The following is a 25,495-nucleotide window of genomic DNA, read 5'->3' as shown; positions in this document are numbered from 1 at the left end:
GCTGTGGGGATGGGACGGGAAGGGAAGTTTTCACTGGAGTATGGGGATTATTGAAGGAGGCTTTACACATAGTGCTGGAGGTGGGCAAGGGTAGAAATCTGGTTGGGAGATGTGGCGATTCAAGAGACCCTGATTCAAAACCTCCTGTACAGATCCCCCATCCTCTCCCACAGCTCTTGGTTCAAGCTCATTCCTAATAGAACCTGAGCCAACGCTGGCTCATTTCCACACCCTGTCACTTGGTCATTGAGTAAATTAAATTTCTGTTACGTTTGTCTTCTTTAAAAAAACTGGTGAGAACAGCAGCTTTTAATTGGAAGCAGCTACTTGGCCTATAGCAGCAGTGAAGGGTGTGCAGGTGGTTTGAGGAGGAGGAGTAGGCAGGGGGAGGTGCTGAGTCACAGGTGGAACCTTTGTGTGGACACGTGAGAGGGCACAGGAGTGGCTGGGTATCTCACCAGGAGATATGCTGTGACCTGCTCTGCTCCTTCCAAGAAGGGAGGCTAAAAATACCATCTGCTGGCTTTTCAGTTTGGGGCTGTCCACCAGCTGCCAGCAGTGGGAAAGGGAGCCATGCTGTAGGGTGAAATTGGTCTTCTTCAGGAGATCCTCTCTTGGGCCCTTATGGGTGAACATGAGCAGATGTTTTTGACACCCTTGTCCTATCGGGCTGCTGAGAGTGTAGATTGTTTTTTAAGAGACCTGGCACAGCCTGACTTACCTCTCTGGGAATATGTCCTTCATGGCTCCTCAGCAAGCTGGCAAGCTGAGGAAAGACAGTGAATGTCTTCACTTGTGCACCTGCTGGGACTTGGGGAAGAAGTGTGTCTGTCTGAAGGCACACATTGTTTAACTGCTCCCCTGCCCCTCAGATGAGCAGAACAGGAGCTGTGCAGGAGGCAAAGCTGTCCTGAATCCTCTGGGAACTCCAGAAGTCATGACACATGCATTGTTTTGGATCTCTGGTTTCTGCTGTTGCTCAGTTTTTTTTCTTTTCCCTCTAAGCGCCTCACTGCTCGTCTCTGAGAAATGTAACCTGTGACCTCAGCCTTCATAATTGTGTCATCCATGTGGGTCAGGAGCACCTGGGGCCCCTTTTCTGCTGGTGACATCTCCTGGGTACATGTTGACAGGTAGTCAGGACTCATTGTCTCTCAAAGAAACCAGGAATATAAGCTTGTGTTTGAATCCCAGGTGCAGAGAGGGTCTGCCTGTCACAGCCAATTCAGCTGCTGCTCTGCCTGGCAGTGTTATTCTATTTTACAGGCTCCTACTCACGTTGCTCTCTTTTTGTTTTGCTTGCTTTCCCCCTCACTCCTCTCTTTTTCTCTCCTTCTCCCTTAGCTGCCTCCCAGCAGAGATTGGCTATTGAACCAACTGTACCGAGGCTGGGAGATGCACAACAGGCATTAGGAACAACTGACACTGAGCACTCGCCTCTGGTGCAGCAGGAGGACACCAGGAATCTCAAGGAACATTGTCTGCCAGGGAGCAGGTGTGTACTGGGAGAGTTGATGAGCTGCCTCTTGAATCCTGCAAACCAAGGTGTGGGTCTGTACTGCTTGAGCTGCCAACATATGGGCGTGCAAATTTGTGACATGGTCCACGGGGCCAACAGCTGCTGTGTGTCAGGGTGTGTTATGTACAGACCGGTGGCAGTGGAGGAGCTGCTCAGCTCCCTCACGCAGCTGTACAAGAGCCAGGGTAAGCACTGCGTGAGCAGCTCTGGGTTCCCCTCGCCTGTGGCCAAAATGTAAATGCAGGTGCACTTGTGGTATCTTCTGGCATTATGGGAGCACTGGTTGGAAGGGCGGTGGTGTAGAGGAAGCATTATAGGTATGTCTGTGTCTGTCAAAGTGACAAGAGCATGGAGGAGGGGAGGTTTAGAATTCCGACAGCTTACAGCAGCCCTCTGAGGGATGAGAGTGAGGTTTTGGTGTAGTCACTTTTTCCCCTTGAGAAGTTTATTTTCCTTTCATGATGGCAATTTCTCAGGTGTCAGGACTGTGAAGGGAGGGTGGTGGAGTCCTTCAGTGCAATGATGATGATGGGGACAGTATGGGTGAGAAGGGTGAAAGTCTGGGCACTGGGCAAATAAGGATGTTATCCTGCAGGACAAGGACAGGGGAAAGAAGATCATCAGACAAACAGACTCAAATAGCTTTAGTGAGTTAATTTTTATCTGGGAAATTAAATGCCTTTCCCAGATAGGCACCAATGATTTGGCCATGGCTGTGTTTAGAAACCGTGTTGAGGTGGCCATGGTTGCCATGGCTTCTCAGCACAGCAGTGCAGGGTGCTGATACTGGGAGAGCTGGGGAGAGTGACATGGCTACAGTGCACAGCCACCCATGCTGGTGGCAGGCAGGCTGCCCATAGGCCTTTGCAGGGGACAGAATCAGCTGAGGGGGGATCATTCTTCATGCACCAAAGGGTCATTGCCTGCTTGGACTCTGTCTCACTTTAAGACTATTTCCCTCACAGTGGTTCCCCCCTCACCGTAACTTGTTTGACTTTCAGGGATTTGCCCAGGAGTGGGTTAAACTTCCTCATTAATAACTAGACCGATAAAAATCACTGGAAAAGGTAAATGAAATGCTGCTCTGACACATCTGATGCAGAGGGAGAGGCAAATTCTCCAGACTGGAAAGCCATTGTCTCCCAGGGGTTTTCAGATATCACATCCTCAATGGAAGCAAATAGGACATGCCAAGCTCCTTGAGAGCGTCTGGTAATGTAGCATGGAGGGAAGATACAGGGACAGATTGGGGCCAACACTGCTTTTTGATTTTATTTTGGGAGAGAGCTTCACAGGAGAGAGGCAGGCACTGTTTTAATCCTTGAGCTGAAGAATAAAGTGCAAGGGGCAGAGAAAAGACCAGCTGCAGAACTTCTAGGGGGGAGACTCTGTGGGTGATGAGCAATGCAAGGGAAGAGTGAATCAGCCCCTGCAGGATGGGGTGACAGACCCAGGCTTGGAAAGATCAGCAGTGCCCAGTGCCTGAACACTCAGACTTTTCCTTAGGATGAGCAGCACCTCCAGAGGCTTATTTCCCTCTGACATAGCCTACAGTATTAAAACAAATTAAAAAATGGTTAGGGAAATATTTCAGCTACCTCTTGCTGTTGTCAAGGCAGCTTTGTAGCAGACAGTGGTGAGGACAGGCAGCAGAGGCTGACTGAATGCTGCGGCGCAGAACATCCCAGTGGGATATCACACAGAAGGGAGTAGTGGGCCAGGGTTTGGAGTAGGGGGTCCTGCTACAAGCTCCTGAATCTTCATCTCAGTGCTCACCTTTGTCTGTGGCAACCAGGCAAACTGTGGAAGATCCCTCCCTTTCTCCTGTGTCTCTATTCTGAATCTGTTCAGAAATAAAAAAGAAAAAGATGTTGAAGGGGGAAGATATGGGAAAACTGCCTTGGAAAAATAACTCTGCTGTAATATAAGGAAAATTGTGTCTTATTTTGTTGAAACAGACTCAGTTTAGAAGGAGGAACATTAAGGAACACTTTAGGGAAATCTTTAATCTGGTTGCAGCATCCAAGAGAAACAGTGTAGGAGAAAAAGACCTGAGGGAAATGAAGATATGGAGATGCATTAGCAGATAAATAGCATGTAGCAGTCTCTGGGCACTTCCCCATAACTGTGCTCTGGAATGACCATCTGGGTCTTCCTTTCAGCAACTTTAGCTCTCTGGTAGAGGAAAAGAGGGATGCATGGCTTAGCTCTCCCTGTCCTCCGCTCAGCAGAAGGTTTCCCTTGACCTGGTGTCTAATTCTAATATCCAGAGCTTGTTCCTTTAAGCATTTACACCTCCAATCAGGCCTCCAATCCCACTGCCATGTGGAGCCATAAACAGGGATAAACACTAATTAGTATGGTAAATAGCTTGGCCTTGTGTTTTCTGGTTACAGTATCATGGTAATTATTTCCGGCTCCCTGCCTGTGTACTCCTGCTGCCTGATTTTTTGCTCTGTACATCCTTGCCAGCCTGATTATAGCTGGACGCATTAAAATCTGCAATTGCCCGCTCCTGTCTCCCATCCATGTCTCAGGGAGGGGACTGGCCTAAGCCAGTTTCACTGAGGTGATCAGGGATGATTGAGGGGCAATGGGTAAAATCACACAGCTCTCTGTCTTCTGGGGGCTGTACCTTAATGTGCAGGATGTGGGGCCATGCTGAGATGACATAGCACAGCTTTTTCACAGAACCCACTGCTGGTCACCAGGGCTTTGTAAAATATGGGAAGAGAAATGGCCAGCTGGGCAGCTCCTACCCGTGACTCCCATTGCTGAGGCATTTTTCTCTCTACATTTTGGCTGCCTTGCTTCAGCAAAAATCTTTGTCTGTAACAGAGGGTGTGACTTCAGCCTGGATTTTGGCCCAGCAGGGATAGATGTGCACATGCACATGAGAGTACAGGAGGTGGCTGAAGGTCCTGCCCGCTGGGGAGGGACTGATCAAAGATTCATCATCTTGGTCTCCTGGCAAGCATCCCAAGCTTTGCTTCTCTCTAATGCAGTGCAGTTGCTTTGGCGTCTACATACACGGGCTGCAGCCAGTGGAGAGCCTGTGGGTTCAGGGGCCTGTGACTTTCTGACCAGTTGTGTGGAGCCTGCTTCAGCATGTGAGCCAGGACTCTGGTTTCTTTCTAAATTCCTCTGAGTTAATAGAGTCTCTGTATTGCAGTGTGCTCTGCTTTTGTCTTGTCTTTGCTCTTCCCCTACATTCCTGACTCATTTTTTCCTTCTGAGTGTTCCTCCTTGGCCACCCTCCTGCACACTACAGTAGGTAGGTATGTAGCTTTATTTGCACCTAGCCCTTTCTAATATGCAAGCACACTAATCAGAGGCACTGGAGGCAGCTTCTGGAGCTGGGGTAGTTGCACATTCACTCCCTCTCTTCCAGTGGCCAGGATATTAGTATGAGCAATTTGTTAGAACCCTCTCTCAGGTCTTGTTTTATTCATGATTTCACCTGTGAAATGTCACTAAAATAGTTGTGTGTTCCCAGTTATCGATGAACTCTCCCCTCTTTCCCCTGTGGAGGCACACTGCCTTATAACCCCTGTGGGCCTGGTGGGTTGGATGTTGCAGCACTGTAGGGCTCATTGGCAGATGCATTGGCTGCTCCTCATGTACACAAGCATATGCCTTAGCTGACCCAGTTTTTTATTTTGCTGGAGATATATGAGTGTTATTATTCACAAAGTGTTGCAAACACATGCTGGGCTCTGTGAGACTCTCAGGAAGACAAAATAAATGGGTATTGCTCAGGAAGAAATGGCCAGGGGAGAAACAGCTGCTGTTTCTCCACAAAAAGCACCACAATAGCAACACTTGATCGTGGTGGTGGCCATAGGCCATTTGGGATTAGACACCCATAGCAGACAGGCCTGGCTGCATCCTTGGGATGTCACTGACTTCATATCCATCTCAGGATGATCAATGCATGCATTGCTCCCAAGAGGTTTGGGCTGGCCTGGTTTCAAAGCCCTGAAGTGCAGGATGGTCCTCAGGCAGCCTGAGCATTGTACGCCTTGCCCTCCTTACCGCTAAATGCCCTGTACTGCAATGTGAGCCTGTTGTTGCTTCTGTCCGCTGTGGGCACTAAGAACTGAGAACTCTTCTCCTTTTTGAGCAAACTTGAAGATGGTTATCGCACCCCTTCTCGATCTTCCATAGTCTAAACAGCTTCATTTTGTTCAGTACCTTTCTGGTAGGTCATGCTTTCTGCATCTCTGCTCATGGTGGCATGATTCTCCCAGCTATTTGGAGGAGTGCTGTGCTCTCCTCCCCCATCACTCTCAAGCTGATGGAAGAAAACCTGTCCATCACCCGTGGAACTGTAAGTCCTTAAGAGAGGCATGCTATCCTTCACTCCTCAAATACAACTTTGACTGCATGTCATTTTCCGAGACAACCAAAGTCATTCATCAGATAAGCCTCACAAGGCTTGGATTGGAATGCATTGCCATTCGCTAAGGCAATTAATTCTAGCTAAGTCTTGGCTTAGATGTGAGCCAAAAAGGTGTCTAAAGGAAAACTGATTTTATGTGCGTGTGCGTCTCCTTTTGAAAGTGTGTGTCTCCTTTGATCTAAGGGGCGGAGAACCTTTCAATTCATTTTGTGTAGCTCCCGTGCTGCTTGGAAAACCATCTCAGCAGTGGAAACCCACTCTACTGCTTGGGGAGTTTTTCAGTCAGATGAGCTGTCCCTGGGTGGCTGTCTTTGAAATCAACCTTCAGGTCCCCTCAGCCAACATACCTGCATGGTTGTGATTTTGTTTCCTCTGTCCAGGGTGCAAAACAGCACATGAAAATGGTACAACAAGATTCTGCCAATCTCACCCTTCCACAGTTTTTTATTCCCCTGGTCTGTTCTATGGGCTAGCAGAAACTCATTCTCCTCTGATACCTCATTTGCACCTATCTTTACCTTCATCCTCTTTTTGCCCACTTATAGAATCGTAGAATTATAGAATGGTTTGGGTTGGAAGGGCCTTAAAGATCATCTAGTTCTTTGGGAAGGGAGACCTACCACTAGACCAGTTTGCTGAGAGACCCATCCAGCCTGGCCTTGAATACTCACAGGGGTGTGGGGCATTCACAGCTTCTCTGGGCAACCTGTTTCAGTGTCTCACCACCCTCACAGTAAAGAATTTCTTCCTAATATATAATCTAAATCTGTCCTCTTTCTGTTTAAAGCCATTACCTCTTGTCCTATCACTATGGCCCATGGTAGAGAGTCCCTCCCCATCTTTTTTGCAAGACCTCTTTAAGTACTGGAAGGTTGATGTAAGTTCTCTCTGGAGCCTTCTGCTCTTGGCTGAACAACTCCAACTCAGCCTTTCCTCACAGGGGACTGCTCCAGCCCTTGGAGCATCTTTGTGGCTCCCCTCTGGACCTGCTTGAGTGGGCCTGTGTCTCTTGTGCTGGGGAGTGTCAGACCCAAACACAGTATTCCAGGACTTATGACTGCAGGCTCAGCCTACCTGCTTTGGCTGAAGTCTTCTCCTCAGCCTTGGTCTCATCTACTGATGCTGTAGTGCCCCGCTTTAAAAATTATTTCCTCCCTGCTTGCTTTTCCTTATGCTGCTTTCTTCCTTGGGATCTCACCGCAGTGGCTGTGAGAGCCCTAGCTGGCACTTGTTCGTATTTTGGTAGCCACCTGCCTGCACCTCTTCACCACTTCTGCTCCTGCTGTACGCAGCTGAAATGTCACCTGTCCTCTCTCCCCACTCTCCCTCCCTGCTTCCCATGCCCTCCCTCCCTCGTTTCCCTCACTGCTGAAAGTTCAACTCATATGCAATGACGCATGCAGAAGCAGTTAGTGTGTGCTCAGGACATATAATAAGCTCTTGGCTCCTACAGGCTGCATTTCAACCTTGGGCTCCAACACACTTCAGCAAAATGATTGAGACATTACCCTCTGCACAGAGGGGGAAGGTGACTCACACAGAGATGCCCAGCCTGCCTGTGCCTGAGCTGGGAGGAAAATGCAGGTAGCCTAAGCCCTACCTGATGCTTCTCCTTGGGTAGGCAGTCCTGCCTGTCTCTGGATGCATTTGCTTGAGAGACATCCCACCACCGGTGATGTCTGTGCCTGTGAAAATGCCCCTGTGTGGGCACAGGCTGACCTTGTTTTGGCTGTGAGTGCTTGTGCACATGTGTAGGCAGATATGTGAGTGCTGGAGGGCATTTCTAGGCGTTGACAGTCCTCCTGGCCCTGGTGGCTTTCACAGCAGCAGAGCTCTCTGCCTGGCTACTTTTCAGACCCGTGGTGGCCAGGGAAGGGGAATGAGGAGCGTCACCAGGAAGTGATGCCAGCAAGGAGTCTGGAAGGGAGTGGAAGACAGAGTCTGTGCCTTCTATGCCACAGCAGTTCTTTGGCTAACAATGGCTCTATCCCAGCTCAGGGCTGGCTCCTGAGAGCTCTGTATTTGGCTTGGAGTGCCCCAGTTAGTTAGCTTGATAGCCAACCCAATTAGTAGCCGTGGGTCTTAGACAAGCAGCCTTCTCCCTGGAGTTGTGTGGCAGCCTTTTTGCTAAGGAGGATGGTGTTGCGCTCTCCTGATTTGCAGATGAGAGTGAGCATTTCTGAAACGCTCATCGCCAGTTTGGGGCCTTCGCCCTGCTGCCCCAAACAAAGTTGGCATCCAGGCATCTCCTCTTTGAAATGGTGGCTCTGGAGTACTGATGGAGACAAGGAGCCATGTGTTTTTTCTGTCCTCACGCAGGCAGAGTGTTTTGCGGGTCTCCTCTTGTTGTACTGTGGGGAGTTGTTCCACATGGAACTCTTCCTACTCTTCATCTCATAGTTTTAAATGCTGGAGTCCTTTCCTTCCTGTCCAACCCACTAGCACCTGCCTGCTCTGCACATTGCTGCGTCTGACCTCATGTGTCCCAGTGGGCTTGAGAATAGGAGAAGAAGGCTTTTCCCCGCAAAGTCTGTACAGCAGAGAGGGTAGGATAGGATGACAAGAGGCCTGCTTGTGCTGCAAGCTGGAAATAAACCCTGCTGTCCTTGCCCAGGCCTTTCGAGCAGCCCTTGGGCACATATAAGGCACACTGCAGAGCCATGCAGATACTGCCTGGGTACCAGCACTGGAGTGGGTGTATCAGCTGGACAAACTGGTTTGGCTGACCGTGGTGGCTCTGTGCATGGCCTTCAGCTCCAGCTGTCCTGTGCAGCCCTGGGTGCTCAGACAGACCATTCCCTTGCTGCATTGTCAGCCAATGCAGAACTCTCCCTTGCAATTTTGGTGTGCTCTGAGCACTCCCTTCCCACCCCCGGTGGAGGGCTGGCAGGCAGATCGGTGAGCCCAGGGAGCAGTGTGCCTGTGCTGATGGCTGGGTCAGTGGTGTGGAGCTATGGGAGGAGGCAGGAGCCTGGCATCAAATCCCCAGCCTGACACGAAGTGACGGAGCAGAAAGAGTGAGCGACAGGCTGGGTGGGAGGTGGGATGGGAGTGATGGGGGAGCTGGGGGAGGGGAGTGAGAGACTGGGCTCTAGCCTGGGAGCAGAACAGCAAACTGGCTTATTATTAACCATAACCCCTGTCCCTTCCTAACCCTGCATCTGATAAACTGTCCTCTGATTCTTTTTGTTTTTCTTTCTTTCTTTTTTTCTCCCTCAGGCACTGCTGTAGCTCAAATTTAGCCTCCAATATTTATATCCTTCTGTGTCTTCTATTTCCTTTCTTATTTGGAAAATATACTCAAGAGGACTGTGGGACTTGGGAGGAGTTAGAAGCACGGGGCATGCCACATTGGATCAGCTGATTTACTCCAAGATCTTAATTTCTGCTCATACCCTCCCTCCACAGAAAAATTAAACCGCCCATCACAGTGAAAAGCACAGCAGCATGATGGAAGGTTTGGCAGGAAACACCTTCCTCACTCTCCCCACAGCAGTGCACACCTTGAAGTGTCAGATTGGGTTTCCATTTGACGATTTTTGGTGTCCAGGGGATCTCCCAGCTGGGTGCTGGTAGAGGATGACCCACTGTGTGGGTGCTGAGCTGGGACTGGGCAGACCTAGATTTGCATCTGTTCTGCAGGGTGATCTTGAATGGATCACCTTCTTTCTCTGGACCTCAGTTCCCTTGCCCCTAAGATGAGAACTAACTAAGTGCTTATGTAACATTTCTCCAGCTGAAATATGCTGGAGGAAATGCCTTGTTCTGTACTTGAACAACAGAAGAGAAAGTACATCAGCAATTTCTAGGCCTGGAAAATTCTTCACTGGTAGCATCAAATACATGGAAGGGCATATTCCCCCTGATGAGGGGGAAATCAGTATGCCCCATGCTTCAGAGAGAGCTGGAAAGAGATAATGTTGGGGAGATAATCACCCCAAATGGGAAAGGTTCCTCTAAGCTTATATCCTGGGGATTTGAACCTGTTTCTTCTTGCTCCAGAGCCCAGAATAAGGATCATTGGATGAAATAAATTTTCAGTTATGTTGGAGAACAGGTGAGTCTCAAGCCTTTCATGTTGTGCCAGTTTATGCTTTGGATTCAGCAAAAGGCATCTTTGCAGCCACCCCTCCACTGCAGTGGTGAGTTCTACAATAAAAAGCACATTTTCCTTTTCATTCCTGTGTTGTTTTGTGCCTTTAGTCCACAAGCTTCTCTGCCAGAGGGTACAGTATGATGGGAAAAGGTTGAATCCATCAGTGTTTTTGGTGTCCTCTATCATTTGTGCTGGGAATTATCTACTGCCTTCCCTGGGCTTTTGCTGCTCTCAGGAAAAGCAATGCCTCAGTCAAGGTCATGCCTTTCCTGAGCTGTAGCAAATGTGAAAGGGTCTCACTTTTTGTTGATCTTAAACCACATAGACTTCCACCTCAGTACTTCTCCACTTCTGCCCTTGGTCCCAGGACTTCTTGGCCCAGGCTATGTTGTACAAACCCATCACGAGGTGGCACCACAAGATTGCCTTTCTTTTTATTTTGCCTTTCTAAATCTTTCTCTTTTACTGGCCCCAGCAGCCCTCTTGTTTTTGCAACCCATTGTTGCTCCCTGCCTCTCAGCTGGGTGCAGATGTTTGCCCTGGCTCCAAAGCCAGGTGAGACAAAGCAGCTGTGCAGAGCATGGCACAGAGCCTCAGAGAGTTAAGGTCAAAGGGAGGGATGGGTGATGAGAAGGACTATCTGTTATCTGAGGTGCAGATTTTCTCTCTTCTTTTTTCTTAAGGAGCAGTGAATGTGCCTGAGAGGAGACTGCAGTCTACCCTGGGGTGCTCCCTAGCCCTTGCTGCCTTTGTCTCTGCTTCCTGGAGTAGCTGCTGCTCAGAGGATGCCTCTTGCCTGTTCTGGCCTCCCTCTGGCTGTGTGAGGGCAGACAGAGGTTGCCTGACAGAGCCAAGGAGCACAACTGAGCCAAGAGGGTATTGGATCTCTTGGATGCTGTTGACCTCAACCTAAACAGAGCCTGTCCTTCGGCAACAGGCATTTTGCAAATACACTTGTTAGATTGCTTGTGCTCTCCAAATGATCTTGCATGGAGCATGATCTGTGCAGACTCTCCATGTTGTCCTTTGGATGATCAGTGGGGTGAAGCAGGTCAGGATAGCTCAGCTTTGATGCTTGCTGGGAAATCAACTCTCTAATATTTTGGGTGAAGATGAGAAGGTTTGGAGCAAGATGACAAATAGGTACTGTACTGTATGAGATCATCCCTTAGAGACTGACGTACCACAGTCTCAGTCCAAACCCAAGGGATGCCTTGGGGAACCTCAGATCCAGGTTTCACCACTGGGTTCCACAGACTTCACTTACATCTAGAGAAGGTTCATAGAGGGCTTTTGAACACAATGCTCCTCTTCCCAGCAACCGCTTAGCAAACTGCAAAGGTGATCTTCCTTTCCTAGACTGAGCTGTTGTGTTAAAATGAATTTCATCCCTTGGAGACCTCTCCCTCAAAGGTACACTCTCTCATTATGTTTTTTTTCTCCACTGTTATTTTTCATAAAACCACCTTTTTGCAAATGGTCTTTGTTTCTTATCTAGAAACCTGTCTGCTGCCATAGTTCAGAGCTGCCCCTTGGGGGTGGAGATTCCTTTTTTTCTTACACACTCTTTGTTTCTCTTCTCTGTTGGAGGGATTAATTTATAAATTCCCTCTTGCCTCTTTCTAAGCTCTTTTTTCACCATCCCCTTCTTTGCTGCTTCGGATGAGGAGGGATGAGGTGAGGGGATATTCCAACTTGCAGATGTTTACAGATGCACAGTGGCCTTCAGTGCAACCGGAAACGATCCTTGTGTCCTCAACCATTTATTTCAGCTCTGCTACACCACTCTGGACCTGTAATTTTGGGAAGCTCAGAAAGGTTTGTGCATCTGGATGTTGCTTTTCCTGCAGTGCCTCTGCTCTCCCTGTCTCCAATGCTACACCTTTGGAGGGGCTTCTTTATCAACGTGTAAGATGATGCTGCGTTTATCAGGTGGTGGGGAGGGATGGCAGCACCCAGCAGAGGGGAGGAGTGGATGTGTGGGCCCTTGGACCTCCTGTACAGCTGATGGACAGGTTGCAGCCCATGTCTGAAACACGATGATTGGCAAATGGGAGAGTGACCAAGGCACCATCGTGCCGTGAACGTGCAAGATATGAGCGCAGGTGTGAGGGAGGGTGCTGGGAGTGCCGCCCATGCTCTGGCAAGTGAAAAGATTTGTGGAGGTCCCATAGAGCTGTCTTTTGCTGATGACAAAGTCCATTTTCTGGTCTCAGAAGTGGAGAATAGCTGGCAGTGGCTGTCAGCCCTTCCTCATGGAGCACCCGATGGTGTGAAAGCTAGGGCCTGAAGCATGACGGCAAAGCGGCATCATGCCCCAGGGCTGTGGGCTGGAGAAGACAGCACCTTGCCAGCCCTGGACACATGGCTGGGGTCAGGAGTGGAGCTCCATGCTGGAGCAATGGGATGAGGGATCCCTGGAAGAGAACAGATGTCCATCCCAAGAGCTGTGTAGCCATCAGGAGCAGGGGATCAGGAGGCATCATGGGATCCGATTGCCAGCACCGTGGCTGGGAGCACTGGGCCAGGTCTGAAATGCATTGGCAGATCTGTGTGAGGAGCTGTGCTTAAGAGCCACAACACTGAATCATTTCCCAGAAATCCCCTGTCAGTCTAACCATAAACACCAGAGTGGAAGGTGGGGACATGTGTTTCTTCAATTTCCTACAACAAAGCAAGCATAAAGGGGATTAGGAAGGCAATGCTGGGGGAAAAGAGAGAGAGATTTAGTAGGGGAGGGAGTATTAAGATTTAGACGGATAAAATGCAGATTGAAGTTGTTGGGCCAGAACAGAAGAACTTCTCAGCCTATATTTTTAGCTCAGTGAGGTATATAAACAGAAACCTACAGCCAGCTCAGCCACTTCTCCCCCAGTGGAGTGAGTCATCAGCCCTTGGATCTAAAGTTAGGTTCACGTCAGAGCTTACACTCTCTCTCATTTTATTTTTCTCTTTCTATTTTGAAGGCTGTGGGAAAAGCTGGGCACTGTCTCCTGGAAGCAGCAAGCACAGACCCACAACAGCAACAGATGCAGGACCTGATGCCCTGCCTGGGAGCACTGTGACAAATATTGCTTTCTGTCTGACTGCTCCTCTTCCTTGATGCATGCCTGGGGATGAGCTTAGACAACATGCAGCCATGGCTAATCTGGGCACACAGTGGACCCAGCTCCAAGGGGTTTTGTGCACTGTGAAGATGAGCTGGAGGGTGGAATGGGCTGCACAGCCATTCCTGAGGCCACAGCAACAGGATTCTCAGAGCTTGGCTCCCGTGTGCCATGCAGGGGAGAAGGATTTGCCACCAGGGCTGTCAAGAAGGACTGGGGCTGGGTAAGCCTGGCAGGCGGCAGTGAGACCTGGCTAGAAGATGCCTTTAAATCCAGTGTAGGTTGCTGCCTGGTGGATCAGTCCACAGCCACCTGCAAACCTGCAGAGGGGAGAGCTGCATCTCACCGAGCTATCCCTGCAGCCTCTCTGCTTTGATATGGCTCCCCCTTTCCTGCTTTTTCCCTCTCCCCTGGTCCAGCCTCTTAAGCAGTGGCAGTGAATCACATACTTTCCCTATGAACTCATCAGCCAGTGCTGCTGGCTCAGGTAGTGACAGGAACAATGTGGACTTTCCCGTTCCTCTCAAAAATCACAGAGAGGACAGAGGGGGACCCTTGGAAATGCTCTGGATGTGACGGTAGGACCAGCTTGTGCCATGCTCACCTCTGGTGTGATCTACCCCCAGGTCGCTTCCAAGCGAGCCCACCTGTATCACTCAGGCAGATGACAAAACTCTCTGAAAGTGCATTGGGGGTTGAAGATGGAGCTCTGTGACTGCTGTGAGGTGCAGGACAAGGAGACCATCTTCAGTCCCTTCCCTTGTGGATGGTGGAGAGGAGGGCCTTGCTCAGGGAGGGCAACAGCTTCCCAGCCCAAGGCCTGGAATTATTGCTCAGGGGGGATGCCTGTGTGTATGGACCAGCAAGCCATGGAAATCCTCCCCAGAATGTACAGATGAGAAGGGGTGTGGGGAAGAGGGGGCTCTGCTCTGGAGCATGAGCTGTCCTAGGCTTTCTCTTTTCACCAGCTCCAAATTTGTGACATGTTGAATGGCATGACTCCATTTTCCCACCCAGCCCCTTTCCCTCTGCCTTCCTTCCAGGCTTGTTGCATAGTTTTGTCAATTTGGAGGGTTTGTCTGAGTGAGAGTTCAAATGCCTGTTTATCCACACGCTGTGGATGTGCTGGAAGGCAAACAGACATGATCCTGGGATGAAGACATGAGGGATGACCCACAGATTATCCTGAGCATGTGTTTATGTGCCTCTGTCCTCCTGTACCCCTCTGCACGTACTCTTCATCTTCCTTCACTGTTTTGTTTCTCTTGCCTCTCCTTACTGCCCTGTTTCTCCATCGTGTCTCACCCTCTCCCTCTCTCTTCTGCCCTCCTCCCCATTCTCTTTTTCTCATTTGATATTCATGCATGAATAAATTCAATTGCATTTTTCCCTGTTCCCCCTGAAGGGGCTTGTTGGTGAATTACAGGCATCTGAAATCATATAATGCTCAGATTCATCATTTCGGGGACAGAATTGAAGCCCTTCTATTTCTCGGGAAGGAATAACAGATGATTTTTATGAGGAGAGGGAGTGTCGAGTGTCTTGTGGCTGGTGAGGAAGAAGCCAAGGCGATTAACCTTGGCAGCACAGGATGGACCAGCTAGCAGAGGGGACTAGAGGGTCAGCCAGCCCCTCGTCTGTTTGCAGGAATGGGGAAGGCACAGGTAGGTAGGTGTGTTTGTGGACTGTGAGTGCCTGTGATTGCTGCTTGCTTGCTGTGTGGTGCTAGTGGGGCCCTGAGGGAGGAGTAAATCTCTTAGGGGGCTGCCCAGAATTGTTTGAGGAAGGAGTAGCCTGACACCTGATTATTTAGAGAGATTGTCTTGAGATCTGTTTGGGCATCTGCCTCAGCCAGCTTGTGGGACACCTACACAGTTCTGGTATAGCTCCAAAATCTACTGTGGGTCTGGGGCTGTGCCCAGCACCACATCCCCATCACACTGAGAAGCTGAGGTTGGTATGTCACAAAATCCTTCCCTTTCAAAGGCTTCCTGTTGTGGATGAGCCCCCTGCTCCTGATGGGAGCCTTCCAGTTCATGCAGGACAATGAACACAGGGTAACCAAAACCATATTTAGGGCCGAAGGTGACCAGAGATAGTGTCTTGCACAGCTCCCATGAAAACAGGCTCTGACCCTGGGCAGGGAGAGGTCTGACTGCCACAGAAAATTATTATGCTGGAATAAAATCTCTTTCCAGCTTGTGGAAGATGCATGGGTACACCATGGAACTGCAACCCTGGTCAGAAGCTATGAAAAAAGACAGGCTGGACTTGTCCGAGGAAGAGCTGTTTTTCATGGAAGCTGTTAATCAGGTAACTTTGATGCCCACAACATTCCTGTTGTTTCTAACACTGCTCTCTTTCCTTTTTTAGCACTTCTGGAGCAGCCTGAGGATTCTCTGAGGGCTGAGTTTGCCTTTCAGGAGAGGTAACAAGATGAGACACTTTATAAAACACAAAAGTGTTATGCTAAAAGCGGACAGCAGCCATTGTCTTTGTTCAAAAGACTTTTAAGGGCCTCATGAGAGACAGTGATGGTGCCACAACCACATTGCTCAAGCTCCAAGGAGCCTGGCTTATGTGATGTAAGTGGCTAGAGGCTCCTTGACCTCTGCCTCAGGTCCCTGGCACAGCAAAACCAAGCCAAAGGGAGATGAATGGCAGAGGAGAGGATATTTACAGGGTGTTTTTCACTCTGTGGTGAACACATGTGAGCTACCTTGAGGTAAGACCAGAGTGGTCCTGACTTTACCAGAAGGTGGGCTTGCTCCGTTGCCTTCCTGTGGAGAGTTAACGTCTGAAGGCCTGCTTCTCAGTATGATGATAGTGCTTGGTTTCCCAGCCATTTTTAGTTTAGATGTGTTAATTACCCCGACCCAGCTATCCTACCCACGCACCGCAAAGTCTGTGACAGTTGGAGTGGACGTCATCTTGGTGAGGAAGGTTTGGAGAGGCTTTGTGGGGCCCTTCAAGGAAACAGAGGAGCTTCTGGGCTGCAGTGTATGTTGTATCATACCCCAGCTGGCAACTGGGAATTTTTTTTAGCTTCTTACTTACAATATATACCTGTGGAAGAAGCAAGAATGTCTCCGTGTCTCGTAACACATGGGGTTTTATTGGACTGAACAGGGCAAATGCATGAAAAACCTTGAGGACTGTGATAGCTTCATGTAGTGTCTCTTTCCTAGAGCTGACTTGGGATCCCCAGTAGGAAAACTGAAGGTTGATGCTTCAAGAATGAGGGGCCTGAGGTGCTGAGGTGGGGTAGGGCTGCTCAGCCACAGAATGGGACCAGTGGGGGCAGATGGCTGTGCTGGGCCTCCATTGGACGAGGCTTGGGGAGGCTGTACTCTGTTCTAACCACTGGAACATGGGATGTTATCCATCCCTCTCATTTCCCCCTGGCTTCACAAAATGCCATGGGAAACTAATTTGCAGAGAGTTTTTCCCACCCCCTGAGTTCCAGTAACAGATCTGGGAGTAGGATGGGGTGGAGAGGAGGGATTGGTTTTGAGGGAAGGACTTTTGGGAGAGGCTTGTTAGTTTGTTTTTTTAACTCTTCCCAAATGATAATCCTCTAGCCTGCTTGATCTGTGACCTGTGGAGAGACACATCCTTAAAAGTTCAAGGAAAGGCAAGCATGCTGAAGCCAGTGTCCACCAGAAAAGCAAGGATGAGTGGGCTAAAGGCAGGACAAATGTCCTGAGACCCCACCGTGGATGCAGGTGTGTGATGGTGTGCAAGGAGATTTCTTCCTTTCCTCCTGTGTTGTAAGAATTCCTGCATTCCGTGCCTCTAATTGTAGGTTCCCCTAAAGACATTTGGTGTCACTGTAAGGACGGTGTTTCACTCTCCCTCTCTGCCTGTACAGTTATTCTCTCTCTCTCTGTGCAGTTCACTCCATAAGCCGTTGGTGAACATACCATGAGACAGAGAGAGAGCGAGACAGACAGAAACCATACACCAGCCTTTCCTCCTCACTTTCCCACCATGGAATAGCTAACCTTGCCCCCACGCACACCTCCATCACCTCTCAGCCTCCTGCAATTATTTTGACCCTCTCTCTGGTCTTTTTGGAAGGAAGCTTCTGTCACTTCTTAACATCACCTGCCTGGAAAAACACACAGAGGCAACCCCCCCCCAAGCCCTCCCGTGAAGGAAGAGGTCCTTTTTTTTAATCTCTTTTTGTTTGCTCTGATTCCAGAGCTTCAGACTCCAGCCTGAGCAGCCACAATTTCTTACCATGTATTCTCCTTTTAAACCATCTCCTTCCTGCACACGCTCAGTCCTCGCAGGCACGGATCTAACACAACTCCCCGCTTCTCGCCGGCAGGTTCTTTGCTCCCCATCACTCAGCTGATCCTGATCTTTTTTTCTCCTCTTCTCCCCACCCCGGGCACCAAGGTGTGTGTGTCTGCGTGTGAGTGTGCCTGTGTGCAAGGGGGGGAGGTGGGGGGGCCTTTTTTTTTCTTGGTCGGGGAATTTTTTCAAAGCATCTTCATTATTATTTTATTTTGCTTCTCTGACTTGGAGACTTCTCCCTCGGAGATTTCTTTTCCATGCAAAGGTAGGTGAGACGCATGCACACCTGGCTAACCTTGTGTCTGTCTCGTTTTGCTTGGTTTTGCTGTCCTTCTAATAGAAAACTTGAGCCCACCCATGTACCTGCATCATTCCTGTTTTGTTTCATACCTGTTTCCTCTCCGGCAGAAGTAAAAGCTGAGGGTAGACATGTCTTTAATGTGAATAATTCTGTCTTTCCAGAGAGGAAAGTTGCTTCTGTGTGCATGTCCGGTGGTACGTGTATGTCTGAGTGCAGTGCCATGTATGTGAGGCTGCCTCTGTTTACCCAACAAGTAGCAATAATTGATTTTGGTGCGTGTTGTGGGCAGTGGTGGTGGCAGAAAGGGAATGGCTGTGTGTCCACCAGTTCATGTCCATGAGCAATTGCAGCAGGGAATGTATAGCTCACAGATAATCAGCAGCTCTTGATACATGACTATAAATGATACAAGGAGTGTGAACAATTCCAGGAACTTCAAATTTATCCCTGGTTAGTTTGTTCCGTTATGATGGGGAAGGATGGTGAGAAAGAGGGAGGGTTACAAAATCTCCTCCCTGGAGAGGTAACTGCCTGAGACTTGTAAATATGTAACTTTTCTTAAAACCTTCTCGCTGTTTAGGGTCTTCTTGGGTTTGGGGTATTTTTTTTTTTCCAAAGCAAGAGTTGGGTCTTGGATCCAGGTTTCATAAGTTGTCTTTTCTTGTTTTGTTTGTGGTTGTTATTGCATTTCAATTGCATGTGGAACATCCTGAAAAGGGACACGGAATAGGATGTACTTTAATATAGCAAATGCATCATCTTCTGTACATCACTGGAAGCTGTTGGCTGGAGTCAGGGGGTGGAGGGGGTGGAAATAGAAGAATTAAAAAAGAAGAGAAACAGAAATAATGTTAGACATTGTTGACTGGCAATTATCAGGCATATTTTCTGCCAGCACTGGTTTTTGTATCCCTCTTGATGGTTACCTTTTTCTTCTTGGTAACAGCAGCTGTGTGAAAAGTACCAGTGACTTTAAAAAAATAAAAAGCCAGAAAGAAAAAAAACCAAATATGTGTAATTTCCCTGCAAATTATTGCAGAGAAAAATGGTAAACATCAAAAATCAGAACTTGTTTGTGCATTTTCTCTCTGCTAATAGGAAGCATTTTTCTCACTGCTCTGAGGGTTGCTACTGGTTCTGTGTCCCCGTAGCTTAGAAGACCGCTATGTTAATCGTCAGTTGTTTCTGTGTGCTGTTGCAGAGCTCCTGGTCTTAAATTTGGGCTGGTGACTGAGGATTTATTATCTCAAAGAAGGAAGGGGTCTGCTGACCCTCTACCTTGCCTCAGTGTTTTAACTCTGACACGTAAGCTTCTCTATCAGTGGAAAGAAATCCTCAAGCACATTATCTTCTCAACACCCTACCTGCAAAGAAACTTTTAATTCAGAGCACTGCAAAGGGAATCCAAGAGCCCCATTTCTGCCCCCGTTCCCTTTTATATTTTAAGGACATCTTCTGAACATCTCTGCCCCAGCCAGTACTGCCCCATCCCTCAGGTCTGGGCAGGCAGACAGCCTCAGACAGGAGGCAGCTGCCCACTGCCTGTGAAGGTCTGAGAGAATTTATTCCTCTCTCCATTGAATAACATAATAGTTTCATGGCACTGGCGTTGGATGTGAGCTTCCTCAGAAGGGCAGCAGTGAATGTCTGTCAGTGAAGGTCTAGGGCCACAATCCTCTCCCAGGCAAGCTGGGAGGCAGGCAGGGAGGGAGTCTGGGCAACCCATTGGATTCCCTGCCCACTGGCAGGGTGTTTGCACCAGGCAGGCTGGGCAAGGGTGCAGTACCTGTTTGGGAAAGCCTTGGCCCTGACTGCAGCAGGAAGGTGGGGAAAAGCAGCTTTCCTGCAGATCTCACTGGGAAGCTGTGTCTAAACACTCGCCACCTCGATGCACCAGAAGATGCACACGTGCCTTGCTAGGAGATCTGGTAGTGAATATCTCAGAGGAGAGTCAGGGGGACAAAGAAGAAGCTTTGATCTGCCACATCTAAGGGGTTTGCCTTGTGAAGCCTGGATCAATCTGACAGTGCCTATTATAAATAGGGTTATGCCAACCTGTCTAATGTTTTATCTTTCAAAATCTCCCCTTGTTGCTTGGGAGTGTTTTCAGGCAGTGGATTTGGCTGATGCAGGGCCAGCGCATCCACAGCCACCAAGGGAGAGAGGGGAAGCATTATGTGAGGGGGATGCTGTCTCACAAGGAGCTCAGGGCTTTCCTGTGGATGTTTCTGGGTAGGCACAGTGGCCTTGGCTGGGATATGAGGAGACCAGCTGGGCTTCCTGGGGTCTGACACAGTGCACCTGCAATGCTGGGTGAGCTTTCCTGCGTCCTCACTCTTATCCCCACCAAGAGCAGCACTTTCCTTGCTGGTCCAGTCCTGAACATCCCCAAAGTGCCAATAATGCACCCGTGCCCCGGGCTGCAGCTCTGGCATCTCCTCTAGTCCTGGGCTTGCTTGCTTGCTTCCTTCTCTGCTTCTACCAACACACTTCCCACCTGGCTGCATCTCTGCTGCCTGATCCAGTTTTGGAGAACCCATGTATCCATGCCCAGTGCGACATTGTGCCATCCTACAGCCCTGGTTAATGTTAGAGCCCTGCCCCGTCCCATCCATAGCAAGGCACACCAGGAGGATGGCCCCCACCAGGGTGGCTTATGCTGAGCCCTGGCCACCTCAGATTTTGGGAAAAGCCTGCAATTTCAGGCTGTGCTGCAAAGAAGCCACATGCTTGGTCAGCTTTTTTCCTAGGGAAAAAGAAGTTGAAACTAATTTTTATTCATTTTTCTCAAAGAGAACAAGTGTCTACAGCTGGAAACTCATGAAAAGCACACACAGTGTTAGGAACCTTTAAAAGAGTGGGGCACTGATTTAAAATAAAATTTATCTTTTATTAAATCAAAGTCCCAATCCTGCACATTCCAGCAAGGAGGTGAATTTCTGCAGTTTCCCAGAGCCTTACTAAAACCTCTGAGTCCACGGATGGGTTCAGAAATCAAGTGGTACAGGTGGGTCTGCAAGACCATGTAGTACCATTTCTTAGTTGTGTTTTTAAAAATTTATTAGACGGGACAATGTAGGGCTAATTTTAAGGGTGTTCAAGATCCGTAAAACCTCAAACTGCTTTTGGAAAGTAGAGATTTCTTTTCAGTTATGCAGAGGTGCATCGTTGTTTATAATGGCCTAATATAGGCAGCTTACTTAGTTTATTCATCTGTGTCCAAAGTGCATACCTTGAAGCTCTTAGAAATCACATAGTGGTTTGAAAACTGTCTTACACTGATACAAAATTTATTTAAACCCTCTAATCATAACTCAAATTGCATAAATCAACCCAGTAACTGTAATAAACTCGCTCTCCCGGTACTTGTCAGGCCCCGGTGTTTGAAGCACCGCAGTGTGCCCTGAAGAGCAATCAGCCCAGTGCATCAGGGACTAATTGCAATGAGAAGATGTCAGAAAATGCCTTCTCTCTTGCCTTGAACTGGAGGTGTGTGCTGCTGTGGTGGTGCAGGAGGGAGGTGGTCTCTGGGCTAAGCCAGGCTCAGTCATCAGGGGTTTTGCAGGTTCATAGCAGTCCTTGCTGCCTGTGGGTGAGTGGACACACTGTGGGCTCCTGGTATGGAATGCTGCTTGTTGCTGTTTTCTGCAAAAGCTTGTGCTTCCTAGCACCTGCAGAATGCAGCGTGGAAGCCCTGCCTCTGTGTGATCAACGCAGGAAGGGTTCCTCCGAAAGCAAAGGTCGTTACCCTCTTATCAAATGTGTGTGTGTATTAAAAAAAACAATACCAAAGGCAGCTGGTCTCTGCTTCTGACATAACCATCATCTGCAGCATGGGCACCTGCTCTGTTGTGCCTTGATGTAAAGCTCCATGGGGGTATCCCTGGAGGGCAAGCAAAGGGCATATCCTTGTGAAACTACTGGATTTGGGGTTATGGCCGTGGGGTTGAACGGGACGGAGAGGAGCTGCTGACCTGTGCTGTTGGTAGCTGGTGACAAGTGCCAGGGATTTCGCTGCTGTGATGTGACTGCTGAAATTGTTTGTCTGGTATGACCACTGGGATGGGGGGGCAGAGGGTAAGGAAGGCTTATGTTTCCTTTCTCTGAAGTGTCAGTTTGGCCGTGGCTAGAAAACCAGCACTGTATAGAGAGCACAGGTGGTGTTAGTGGTGTTAAACATTTCTCAGGTGTTGGCTTAGTGTGTCTGGCTGACAGGCTCGATTTAGTTGCTTTCCAGGACAGAGGTTAGGAATAGATTTCCCTGCATTCAGACTGTCAGGAGTGGACGGGATCCTGTTTCTGCTGCTGCACGTGTGTGTTTGCAAATGTGTGCACGTGTATACAAGGGTGCAGTGTGCCCAGCACCGCCTTTCATCTCCTCTCGGAGTGGGGGCTTTTGGCAGTGGTGATGCCCTCAATTGCTTGTCTTCCTTGGACATTTTTTTTCCACTTATTTTGCCTTTAAACCAACTCTGTGTTTGGCAGAAGGGGCAGAGTGACTCGTTATGGACTCTTTCAGACTGGGTTTTCTGGCAAGGTTACAAGATTTGGCTTGGACTATAGGGATCCATTCCAGGTCTGTGGTCAAATATACTTGCATTGGTGTCTTTGCCACTTTTCAGTGATCACTATTCAAGCAATTGTCTCAGCTTTGGTTTTTTTTCCCTTGGTGACAGCAGGGAGAGAAGGGGACTTTTAAGCTTATGTAAATGAGTAGCAGTGTCAGTAACCAAATCATGTGAGATGCAGGGGAACCATCGCAAGGTCCTGGTCCATCAATTGACCTGAGATTGAATAGCCTGTAGGCTTTTGCAGAAGAGCTAACAACACTGTCTCTTCTCTAGAAGATTCCCATCTTCATAGCTACATTTCTTTCCCATATTCTCCCTCCTTTCTAGAGGCAGAGCCTGGGGCATCATCACACTCCACATAGCTTCAGCTCCCTTCCTGTTTTTGTTTTTGCCAAGAGTTAGTTTGCTCCAAATGCATAGCTGTGCTTTTGCAGATTATCTCCTTTGGAGGGATTGAGGGGGAGCAGTAATTTTTAGGGAAGAGAGAGGTTGTAGATGTAACCCTTGATGCTCCCCAAAGCTCTTCATATTGTGTTCCCTTTAGGTGTGCTCCTTACCATCTCCACCTCCTCATTTCCATTTTCACCCTAGGGAACCTCCTCTCCAGATGTGAGTGGTGACAATGGGTTGGGAAAAAGTATGGAGGTGGGGTGAGGATGCTTGTGCAGAAGTGGGAGGTTGCAGTCAGTGCTGTGCTGTGACAGGGAGCAGGGAGTCTCCTGGGGTCTCCCCACTTGTTGTATGCTGCTGCTTTCCTACTCCCACTCACTACAACAGGTCCTGAAGGGACACGGGGTTGGGCTGGGCACTGAGATCGAGACCAAAAGGGCAGAGAGATTGATCCTGGAAGGACAGTGTGAAACACAGAGCTTCTCACTGTTGGCTTAGCCTGGGCGGGAGCAGCCCCAGGCTGCCCTTCTCCATCCACTTGTATGGAAGCTGCAGCGCTGGGCATCTGTCCTTGCGGTGCGCAGGAGCTGCAGCTCCGTTCTCCCAGTGTGGGCTTCTCTGGAAGGCACAGTCGAGATATTTGCACATTTTGTCTTTCCTGCTAGCACTTCATATTCTGGCTCAAGGGCTAAGAGTGTGAGGATGGCCTCAAAGGCATCATTGCTAGTAGCCTATGACAGCACTACCTTCCTCTTCATCATCCTCATCTGACCATCTTAGTTTCCATGTTCATTGCTGACCTGGAGGAGGGAGTAAACAGCACATTGATGACTTCCGCGGATGATGATAAACCAGGTTTATGCCTGCCAGTGGGGATGCAGCAAAATAACACAAAGGGAAAAAGTGAGGTCAGAAAGATGGGCAGAAAATAATTTAATGAGATTAATCTTTGGAAAAATGCAAGCTAATGCGTCTGGGGGCAATCAATAATCTGCAACATAGGGTCTGAGGATGTGGTGAGGGGCAAAGAAGGGACGGTCCAGGCCACGGGACCTTGGTGTGACGGTAGATGGCACAACAGACGTGGACTCGCAGCGTGCCAGGGCCAGCAAGAGCCATCAGGCCGGCAGCCCGGCCCTACGGCCGGCCCGGGTGCCAGCTCTGCGGGAAGCGGCACTTGGCGCATCATTATCGGCAGAGCGCTCGTAGGCGAGAGGCGGCTTTCAGTGAGACCCGCACGGAACGACCGCGGGGCTCAGGAGATTAATTTATGAGCAAGGATTAAGTGCTAAAGATGTGTGGCTTGGCTAAGCGGTGGTTTAAGTGAGAGGACATGACAGGAATGCTCTCAAGTGAAAGGTGTCCGTGTGCACGAGGAGGAGGAATCTGCGAGCCGTGCACACCAAAGCAGCGCATCGGGAGAGAGCGGGGCAGGTTTGAAAGGGAGAACACTGACTCTGGGGCAGAGTGTCCACATAGATGGGTCTGTTACAGTATGGAGTCATCCCAGAAGGAGATTTTCAGAGTCTGTTTGTTTGGACCACCGAAAAAGAAAATGTTTTTTTTGAAAACAAGTACGCATATTCTCTGGGAAGCAGGGGGATAAGGTTAGGGTCTTCAGTAGCAATCACCTCTGGGTCTCAAACACTCCACGTAGTTAAGGTCAGGTAATGATTTTCCAGTGGGAACCTTCTTTCTTTTCTCTACCTCCTATGCCCAAAGTGACCATATTTCTCCTATGCCTTTTCTTCTCTTGTTTACTTTTTCTCCATCTGTCCAGCAACACTTTTACTGGTCTCCATAACATCTCCTTTGGCTTGGCCAAAGGCTTCTTAGCAACTGAAGCAGATCCCCACTTTGCTGTGCCAGGGGCAGGGACCAGAGGCATGGACAGGATGGGGCTATCCCAGCCACACGACAGGAAAGTGATACAGTGGACATTGACTGATGATGAGGGTGGGAGTCTCCAGGAGATCAGGGCTTGCTATTCCTACAGCTGTGGAGTGCTGCCTGCAGTACAGGTTGAAGGCTATTGTTGAGGCTTCAGGATAGACAATTTGATTATTTTGTCCTGTGCTGGTTGGACTGCTCCTTCCCTTGCTCAGTGGGAGGCAGTAATTTCTTCTGCTCCTTGTCCTGAACAGGAGGAGGGGTGCAAAATCACCAGGGTGAAAAGGCCGAGGCTGCCAAGTGCTCCAGCAAATCTAGCAGAGGGTAATAGCATGTGTGGAGAGAAGGCACAGCAATCAATCAGCATGCAGCTGAAAGGCAACAGGTCGTGGGCATTTGACCAGGACAGGGAAGCTGAGAGACCTTGGCTCTGGTGCAGACCATGGATGTTGTGCTTCAGGGGTGTGCAGGCACACCAGCATCTGCGAGCAATGGATTCGGGCACTGTTTGGAACACTCCCTGCTGAGTTTCTGCCACATCCCATTGCATTTGGACGTGCTGAGATGACGAAGATGTAAAAGCTCCTGTTTCAAATTAAGTGCTAATAAAACTGACCCTGTTCCTTACTGGCACTCATATGGCTCCCTGCACACACAAGCAGACGAGAACAGGCACTGTCCACATGAACAGGCAGAGAGACATGCCAGTGCCAGATGAACACAAACACAGAGGGAGCAGGGTACCACTAATTATACTGTACCACGACAAACGCTCCAAATGTGAAACCTGTATGACTAACACATCCCTGCAGCCAGACGCACGCATCAAAGGTAACGCTTGCCACTTATAGCAACAAACAAACGCGGGCTCACTGCCACGTTCAGCAGAGCACCCCGGGAGGCTCGCGCAGCTGCTG

At 49.2% G+C, this 25,495-nt stretch overlaps 1 protein-coding gene across 3 annotated transcripts in view; it reads left to right on the top strand.

Moving 5' to 3' along the window:
* Positions 1–17,017: 17,017 nt before the first annotated feature.
* LOC104696530 (voltage-dependent T-type calcium channel subunit alpha-1I) overlaps positions 17,018–25,495 on the top strand; it is a 160,201-nt gene continuing 151,723 nt past the window's right edge. For 2 of the 3 annotated variants that reach the window (XM_039571003.1, XM_039571002.1), the window contains exon 1: positions 17,018–17,691. The gene's annotated coding sequence lies outside the window, so the exon portion shown is untranslated. The remainder of the gene's footprint in view (positions 17,692–25,495) is intronic. The other variant, XM_039571001.1, reaches the window with a different exon arrangement.

Source organism: Corvus cornix, chromosome 1A, assembly GCF_000738735.6.
Source record: "Corvus cornix cornix isolate S_Up_H32 chromosome 1A, ASM73873v5, whole genome shotgun sequence".
Classification (NCBI taxonomy): domain Eukaryota; kingdom Metazoa; phylum Chordata; class Aves; order Passeriformes; family Corvidae; genus Corvus; species Corvus cornix.
Note: the sequence above shows the minus strand (reverse complement) of the source record. Positions and strands in the feature narration are given on the sequence as shown.